Genomic DNA, 9892 nt, shown 5'->3' on the forward strand with positions numbered 1-9892 from the left:
GGATGAGAGAGGTGTCACCTGATAATTTGAATCGGACGGATTAAGAGGTTGTCGAAAATAACCTGCCTTGGGATAAGAATTGTCAGAAGTGGGGGAGACCTCAGATCGGCGCTTCTGAACCGGGGTGTCAGGTAAACCGGCCGAAGTGACATGTTGGCCGCTGTGTCGGGTTGTCCGGCGAACCTCGTGCTGCTGTGTCTTCAAAATAAATGTTGGATCCAAGTAAGCAAGAGGATGAGAAAAGCTTACTTTTCAGACCGCTTGACGGGTTTTTTGTGTTGGCATAGAGTCCGAACCGGAGGAAAGGGTAATTACCTCTACATCGTCAGCCTGGCTGCCCTCCACATCCTCCTGATAAGTATCATTGTTAATGAGATGCATGAAAAGGGAGCCAAGTGAATCAAGTTCTACCTCAACTTCCAGTTCATCTGCGTCGTCATCAAGTTCCATGCTGATGCGTTCAGCTGCCTTCTGCTTTGAGGTTCTCTTGACGGCTTTTGTTTTGGGATGGGATGGCTTTGCCGCTTTCTCTGTAGGTTTCTTCTTCCAGAATGGATCATCACCCAGTTTATAAACAAATAGAAGGTTATTCACAGGTTGAACAGTGTAAAAAGATGTCGAAGATAAAAAGGAAGGATAGTACTTATAGTAGGCGGTTTGTTTTTTGTGTAAAAGGGGTTTAAACCGGTTTGGCGGCAGATAGATTCCGATTCGTTCAAAATCTTCTTGACACCCTCAGTAACTTCTTCATTAGTTAATTGAATGTTGATGTGGCGTTGGGAGTCTTCTAATTCACCAGTGTACTCACACATTAAACCAGAGCAGCGGCTTAATGGCAAGATGCTCCAGGATATCCAGCAACGCACAAAGTCGACGCCTGATAAACCGTTGGCCATAAAGGCTTGGAGCTTGGCGAGTTGAGGGGCATATGAGGCCCGTTCCGTAGCACTTAAACATTGCGGCAGTGGATGGGTGTTGGAGAGCCGGTGGGCACGGTAGCTCGGCAGAGGGTTCTCGTCTTCAGGGGAGGTATCTTTACAGTAGAACCAAATTTGGTTCCAATCTTTGGGGTGGCTGTGTAGCTTGGCATGAGGAAATTCGACCTCTTTTCTTTTTTGAATTGAGACACCCCCAAGTTCAGTGTTGGGTCCGTCTACAAATTCAGTGCGCCAGTTTAGATGGAAAAAATCCCAGAACAACTCAGCAGTTGGTTCTTCCTGTAGATACACTTCACAGAAGACTTGGAAGTTGCATATATTGGAAACTGAGTTAGGTCCAATATCTTGAGGGTGGAGCTGGAAACTAGCAAGCACATCCCGGAAAAACTTTGACCCGAGCGGTTTGAGACCACGTCCTATGTGATCAACAAATACCACTACCTCACCCTGCTTAGGAGTAGGAGGATTCTCCGATCCAGGAACTTGCCACCGGATTTCATTCTTTTTTGGCAAAGTACCAATCTTGAACATTCCGTTAAGTTGTTCTTCGGTTACTCGGGAAGGAGCCCAGTTACAAGCATAGAACTGTTTGGCCATTGCAAGTGAAAAGCTGAAAGGAAATACTGGTTTACAAATCGTTCATGGTGATATATAAGATGCGATGGCTTAAAGACATACAGGTAGGTAAATTGCGTAAACCAGAGGCTGATACAATAATGAATGACAAGGAAATATCAGAACAAGGGTATGCACATGCTGTTAAACCAGAGTATAACAACGGAGGTAAAAGGCTTGTCTGTTTCACCAGGGGGCTAATGGTATATGATAGATTGCTCTTACAAAGGTAAACTGCCTATGTGGTAAAGAGGATACAGATCTAAGGCAAAAATGACTAAGTAAGGTAAAACAGATTTCACAGTTTGGCATGGGAATTTTAGATATGCCGTGCGTTGGATAATCAAAATATATTCTGGTCTAATCTCATGCGCTCAAAAAGTTCAGTAAGTTCAGACGAGTTTGATATCAAGCAGATGCCTTAACAAGAAGGAGGGAGTTTAAACTACAAAAGGCGCTGAAAACAATCAGATCTAACTGGCCATTGGTATTACAGAAGCAGGAACAACTTCAAGCGGGAAGAACACCGAACCCTAATGGCGGATCTGGGGTGAGAAGAAGAGGAACTCACTAGTGCAGGAGGAAGCAGCGGAGGATCGCCGCGTTTCTCTGATATGGTCAGGTCGTTGCAGCGGCCTTTGTCGAAACAGAGGCGAAGGACGACGGCGGCGGCAGAGCTCGAGGGTCGGTCGGCACGAGGAAGAAGAAGTGAATGAGATGAAGGGGAAAAAGAGAAGAGCCCGTGGTCCTATTTATAAGGCGAAGCGATAAGCGACAAGTGCGGGAATCGAGGAGCTCAAAATGGATAGTTAATAAGGATGTCGCCTCGATGGTTGGATATTCATTAATGAAGGGAATCTTCGGCTTCAACGAATAGATGATGTCAGGGCGGTTTACTACGGATCTAAAGGATGACATCATGGTGGTTTACCAGATTTATATGAAGGAGACAGGGCAAGAATTTTTCTAAGTATTGAAGATTGACATGAACAAGTTCAAATCAATATGGGGCCTAATGTTGGGGATATGATTACTGGAGGTAAACCGGCTAGGAGTGGCCAGGTTAGCTCCATGAAGATAGAAGCTCATGAAGACGTGAAGATGGTGGCGCTTTACGAAGGCCCAAGGCCCAAAGGCGGGTTAAAACCTGTAGATGTAAACCGACTTTGTCATGTAACTTGTATTGTAAGTTAGAGGAATAGAGATCGAGCCGCACACTTCTATGATCCGGCCTTGGGACTCTGTAAACCGGCGGGCGTCAACCTATGTATATAAAGGGACGACCCAGCCCTGGTTTAGGGACGAGAGACAACAACTCGAGAGCCAGGCAAAGCGGATTCGCTCCCTGGTCATCGAAACCCCAACAATACCAATCACAACTAGACGTAGGCTTTTACCTTCATCGAAGGGGCCGAACTAGTATAAAACCCCTCGTGTCCCCTCGTCCAGTTTAACCCCTTTAAGCTAACACGTAGTGATGGCTCCACGACTAAGTCCTTTCACAAGGACATCTGCCGTGACAAACCCATGACACACCTCGTCTAGCCCTGCCGTGCAAGCCACATGTCAGCGGGGCTGTACACGCCCCGGGGGCTCTCCGCAGTAGGGAGTCCCCTCCCACGTGCCAGTGGAAGCACCATGCTCCGCGATGGCAATCGACACTGCCGAGGAGCGGCTATGCCCGTGCAAGTGCGGAAGTGCTATCCTCCATGCTGGTGATAAACAATTGAGGGCAGCCTCATGGTCGTATCAACCTCAGGGAGCCTCCGAGCTCAGTGTCTGGCCTCATCGCAACACCTCCCCTCGGGAGAGTCGCGTGAGGGGGCTGCGCTCGGGTCACGCTGATAACCCACAAGTATAGGGGATCGCAACAGTTTTCGATAAGTAAGAGTGTCAAACCCAACGAGGAGCTAATGGCAGAACAAATATTCCCTCAAGTTCTATCGACCACCGATACAACTCTACGCACGCTTGACGTTCGCTTTACCTAGAACAAGTATGAAACTAGAAGTACTTTTTAGGTGTTTTTGGATAGGTTTGCAAGATAATAAAGTGCATGTAAATAAAAAGTAGGGTCTGCTTAGATAAAGACATAACTAAGTTAGTTTTAGTAAAGAGCTTTTTGTTACGAGAAAGTTATTTGTCCCTAGGCAATTGATAACTAGACCGGTAATCATTATTGCAATTTTATATGAGCGAGAGGCATAAGCTAACATACTTTCTCTACTTGGATCATATGCACTTATGATTGGAACTCTAGCAAGAATCCGCAACTACTAAAGATCATTAAGGTAAAACCCAACCATAGCATTAAAGCATCAAGTCCTCTTTATCCCATACGCAACAACCCCCTTACTCGGGTTTGTGTTTCAGTCACTCACGCAACCCACTATAAGCGAATCATGAACGTATTGCAACACCCTACAGTGGGGATCCCTCACGCTTGCGCGACACGGAGAGCACCATTGGACAGCACCAATAATAAAACATGCAACTCAAACCAATCTTGATCATCAAATAGCCCATAGGACAAAATAGATCTACTCAAACATCATAGGATAGCCATACATCATTGGGAAATAATATATAGCATTGAGCACCATGTTTAAGTAGAGATTGCAGGGGGTAGGAGAGAGGTTACACCACTGCATAGAGGGGGGAAGAGTTGGTGATGATGGCGGTGAAGTTGTTGGTGAAGATTGCGGTGATGATGATGGCCACGGCAGCGTTCCGGCGCCATCGGAAGAGAAGGGGAGAGGGGGCCCCTTCGTCTTCTTCTTCCTTGACCTCCTCCCTAGATGGGAGAAGGGTTTCCCCTCTGGTCCTTGGCCTCCATGGCGTGGGAGGGGCGAGAGCCCCTCCGAGATTGGATCTGTCTCTCTGTCTCTCTCAGTTTGTGCGTTCCCAGATTCTACCCTTTCACCGTTTCTTATATTCCTGGAGATCCGTAACTCCGATTGGGCTGAAATTTTAACATGATCTCTATCCGGATATTAGCTTTCTTGTGGCGAAATAAGGGCATCAACCTCCATATGGGGTGGCCGCGAGGGTTAGGGGCACGCCCAGGGGGGTAGGGCGCGCCCTCTGCCTCGTGCCTCCCTCGGGCACCGTCTCGTGTGGATTTTTCTTCCAAAAATCATATATATTCCAAAAAAATGTCCGTCAGTTTTTATCCCGTTTGGACTCCGTTTGATATGGATATTTTGTGAAACAAAAAACATCCAACAAACAGGAATTGGCATTGGGCACTGGATCAATATGTTGGTCCCAAAAATAATATAAAAAGTTGCCAAAAGTATATGAAAGTTGTAGAATATTGGCATGTAATAATCAAAAATTATAGATACGACGGAGACGTATCAGCATCCCCAAGCTTAATTCCTGCTTGCCCTCGAGTAGGTAAATAATAAAAAAGATAATTTTTGATGTGGAATGCTACCTAGCATAATCTTGATCACATATCTAATCATGGCATGAATATTAAGATACGAGTGATTCAAAGCAATAGTCTATCATTTGACATTAAGATAATAATACTTCAAGCATACTAATAAAGCAGTCATGTATTTTCAAAATAACATGGCCAAAGAAAGTTATCCCTACAAAATCATATAGTCTGGCTATGCTCCATCTTCACCACACAAAATATTCACATCATGCTCAACCCGGATGACAAGCCAAGCAATAGTTTCATACTTTTGACGTTCTCAAACCTTTTCAACTTTCACGCAATACATGAGCATGAGCCATGGACATAGCACTATAGGTGGAATAGAATGGTGGTTGTGGAGAAGACGAAAAGGAGAAGATAGTCTCACATCAACTAGGCGTATCAACAGGCTATGGAGATGCCCATCAATAGATATCAATGTGAGTGAGTAGGGATTGCCATGCAACGGATGCACTAGAGCGATAAGTGTATGAAAGCTCAAACTGAAACTAAGTGGGTGCGCATCCAACTTGCTTGCTCATGAAGACCTCGGGCATTTGAGGAAGCCCATCATCGGAATATACAAGCCAAGTTCTATAATGAAAATTCCCACTAATATATGGAAGTGATAACTCAAGAGACTCTCCATATGAAGAACATGGTGCTACTTTGAAGCATAAGTGTGGTAAAAGGATAGTAACATTGCCCCTTCTCTCTTTTTCTCTCTTTTTTTGTTTTTCTAGTGGGCTTCTTTGGCCTCTTTTACTTATTTTTAAAGTCCGGAGTCTCATCCCGACTTGTGGGGGAATCATAGTCTCCATCATCCTTTCCTCACTGGGGCAATGCTCTAATGATGATGATCATCACACTTTTATTTACTTATAACTCAATATTACAACTCGATACTAGAACAAAGATATGACTCTATATGAATGCCTCTGGAAGTGTACCGGTATGTGCAATGATCTAGCGTAGACATGACATCAAAAAATGGACAAGCCATGAAAACATCATGCTAGCTATCTTACGATCATGCAAAGCAATATGACAATGAATGCTCAAGTCATGTATATGATGATGGAAGTTGCGTGGCAATATATCTCGGAATGGCTATGGAAATGCCATGATAGGTAGGTATGGTGGCTGTTTTGAGGAAGGTATATGGTGGGTTTATGGTACCGGTGGAAGTTGTGCGATACTAGAGAGGCTAGCAATGATGGAAGGGTGAGAGTGTGTATAATCCATGGACTCAACATTAGTCATAAAGAACTCACATACTTATTGCAGAAGTCTATTAGCTATCGAAACAAAGTACTACGCGCATGATCCCAGGGGGATAGATTGGTAGGAAAAGACCATCGCTCGTCACCGACCGCCACTCATAAGGAAGACAATCAATAAATAATTCATGCTCCGACTTCATCACATAACGGTTCACCATACGTGCATGCTACGGGAATCACAAACTTCAACACAAGTATTTCTACAATCCACAACTACCCACTAGCATGACTCTAATATCACCATATTTATATCAAAAAACTATTGCAAGGAATCAAACATATCATATTCAGTGATCTACAAGTTTTATGTAGGATTTTATGACTAACCATGTGAATGACCAATTCATGTCATCTCTCTAAATAGATATAAGTGAAGCAAGAGAGCTTAATTGTTTCTACAAAAGATATGCCCACGCTCTAATAAATATAAGTGAAGCAAAAGAGCATTCTATAAATAGAACAAGCACTATCTCATACCAGCATGGTGAATAAAAGAAAAATAAAAACTAAATGCAAAAGACGCTCCAAGATTGCACATATCGCATGAACGAAATGAATCCGAAAACATATCGATACTTGTTGAAAAAAGTGGGGATGCCTTCCGGGGCATCCCCAAGCTTAGACGCTTGAGTCTCCTTGAATATTTACTTGGGGTGCCTCGGGCATCCCCAAGCTTGAGCTCTTGCCTCTCTTCCTTCTTCTCACATCGAGACCTTCTCGATCATCGAACACTTCATCCACACAAAACTTGAACAGAAAACTCGGTAACATCCGTTAGTATAATAAAGCAAATCACTACTATAAGTACTGTTGCAAACCAATTCATATTTTTTTGCATTGTGTCTACTGTAATATAACTTTTCCATGGCTTAATCCACTAATATAAATTGATAGTTTCATCAAAACAAGCAAACTATGCATCAAAAACAGAATCTGTCAAAAACAGAACAGTCTGTAGAAATCTGAACATTCACCATACTTCTGATACTTGAAAAATTCTTCCAAAATTATGAAAAATAAAAAAATTGTATATAAAGACAGTTCAAAAAGAATCATAACCATTTGATGTTCCAGTAAAAAATGAAAAATCGTGCAGTACAGCCAAAGTTTCTGTCCTGCACCGCACAAACCAACAAGCATTGTAAACATCCTAAAGGCAAACCTTGGCACATTATTTTTATAATACAATGGGATTGTACAAGGATAATTATTTTTATTGAAAAGTTTCTGTAATCAAGATTCAAAAAATTTCTGTGAGCATGAACAAAGTTCAAGGCTAGCTCCCACTTCAACAATGCTCGTCTTTCTCACTTTCGCTTTTCTTTTTGATAAAAGTTTTGGGTTCCCCTCTTTATTTTTGTTGTTTTTAAACTATATAAATGCACTCAACAGAAATAAATGACTCTCTAAAACTTCCGGGTTGTCTCCCTGGCAGCGCTTTCTTTAAAGCCATTAAGCTAGGCATATAGTGCTCAAGTAGTGAATCCACCCGGATCCCAAGGTATATCAAAGCCAATTTTAATTAGCAATGATTTCAAATATAGTAGTGAGAATAAAGTAACGTATATCATGTAATGACGAAGTCTAACTCTCTTCCTATGCATCGGCATGTCATAAAAGAACAATTCATGCACACATAGTAAAGGCCAATGCATAGTATAAATAGTTTCTTGCAATTTTATAGTATTGGAAACATAGAGAGGTGGAGATATAGTTCCTCTCTCATAATAATTGCAAGTAGGATCAGCAAGCACATGCATATTATATCTATCAAAATCATCATGTGTAGTAGTAAAAGGCAACCCATCAATATAATCCTTAATAAGCACAAACTTCTCCGATATAGTGTAGGTTGGAGAATTCAAAAAGATAATAGGACTATCATGTGTGGGTGAAATAGCAACAATTTCATGTTTAACATAAGGAACTATAGCAAGTTCATCTCCATAAGCGTAATTCATATTGGCATCTTGGCCACAAGCATAGCAAGCATCATCAAAAAGGGATATTTCAAAAGAATCAACGGGATCATAGCAATTATCATAGCATTCATTCTTCGGTAAGCACGAAGGGAAATTAAACAATGTATGAGTTGAAGAGTTACTCTCATTAGAAGGTGGGCACGGGTGATCAATCCACTCTTCCTCCTTTTGTTCTTCGCTCTCCTCCTTATCTTTTTCATCCAATGAGCTCACAGTTTCATCAATTTCTTCTTCCATAGATTCCTGCAAAATATTAGTCTCTTCTGGGACAGCGGAGACTTTCTCGATAAACGCATCAATATCGGAATTGTATTCATAATTCTCATAAGAATATTTAAGGATAGCTAAATTTTCAGGTCTGTAGACAGCATCATAATGATTTTCATATTATTTGAACATATATTCAATTTCATAAGCACCCATAAAAGCAACAAGTTCTTCTATTTGCTCCACATCATAATAGTCATATATACCTCTAGCATAAGAAGCCAAAGTTTCATTATCATTAAATTTTCATAAAAAGGGAAGGTGTGGAGCCTTCATCCTAGAGCAACAAGTATAATCATATCTCAAGCATAGTTGCCTAGCATACCATTTCAACATATAAATTTGATCCCATAATAGTTTCCCTTTTTGAGTTAAGCAATAATCCCTAAAGTATTCACGTTAATCCAACGTGTCTCCCATTACCAAATTGAATGGGGGTTTCTCTGGATTATCAAAGTAGTACATAATATCTGTCACATAACGAGCATCGAGGGTTTTAGGAGGTTCCTCATCTCCATGAGTAGCAAGTACACCTAATTTTTTTGGTATTTCGTGTTCCATATCCATAACTAAAGATAAAGAACAACTAAGAACAGCAAATAAAAATTACTTAGTGATAAAGCAAACAAGCACACACGAGAATATTCACCCCACACTATTGCTCCCCGGCAACGGCGCCAGAAAAAGGTCTTGATAACCCACAAGTATAGGGGATCACAACAGTTTTCGATAAGTGAGAGTGTCGAACCCAGCGAGGAGCTAAAGGCAGAACAAATATTCCCTCAAGTTCTATCAACCACCGATACAACTCTACGCACACTTGACGTTCGCTTTACTTAGAACAAGTATGAAACTAGAAGTACTTTGTAGGTGTTTTTGGATGGGTTTGCAAGATAATAAAGAGCATGTAAATAAAAAGTAGGGGCTGCTTATATAAAAACAAAACTAAGTTAGTTTTAGTAAAGATCTTTTTGTTACGAGAAAGTTATTTGTCCCTAAGCAATCGATAACTAGACCGGCAATTATTATTGCAATTTTATATGAGGGAGAGGCATAAGCTAACATACTTTCTCTACTTGGATCATATGCACTTATGATTGGAACTCTAGCAAGCATACGCAACTACTAAAGATCATTAAGGTAAAACCCAACCAAAGCATTAAAGCATCAAGTCCTCTTTATCCCATACGCAACAACCCCCTTACTCGGGTTTGTGTTTTAGTCACTCACGCAACCCACTATAAGCGAATCATGAACGTATTGCAACACCCTACAGTGGGGATCCCTCATGCTTGCGCGACACGAAGGACAGCACCAATAATAAAACATGCAACTCAAACCAATCTTGCTCATCAAATAGCCCATAGGACAAAACGG

Source organism: Triticum aestivum, chromosome 6A (genome assembly GCF_018294505.1).
Source record: "Triticum aestivum cultivar Chinese Spring chromosome 6A, IWGSC CS RefSeq v2.1, whole genome shotgun sequence".
In the NCBI taxonomy this organism is placed as follows: Eukaryota; Viridiplantae; Streptophyta; class Magnoliopsida; order Poales; family Poaceae; genus Triticum; species Triticum aestivum.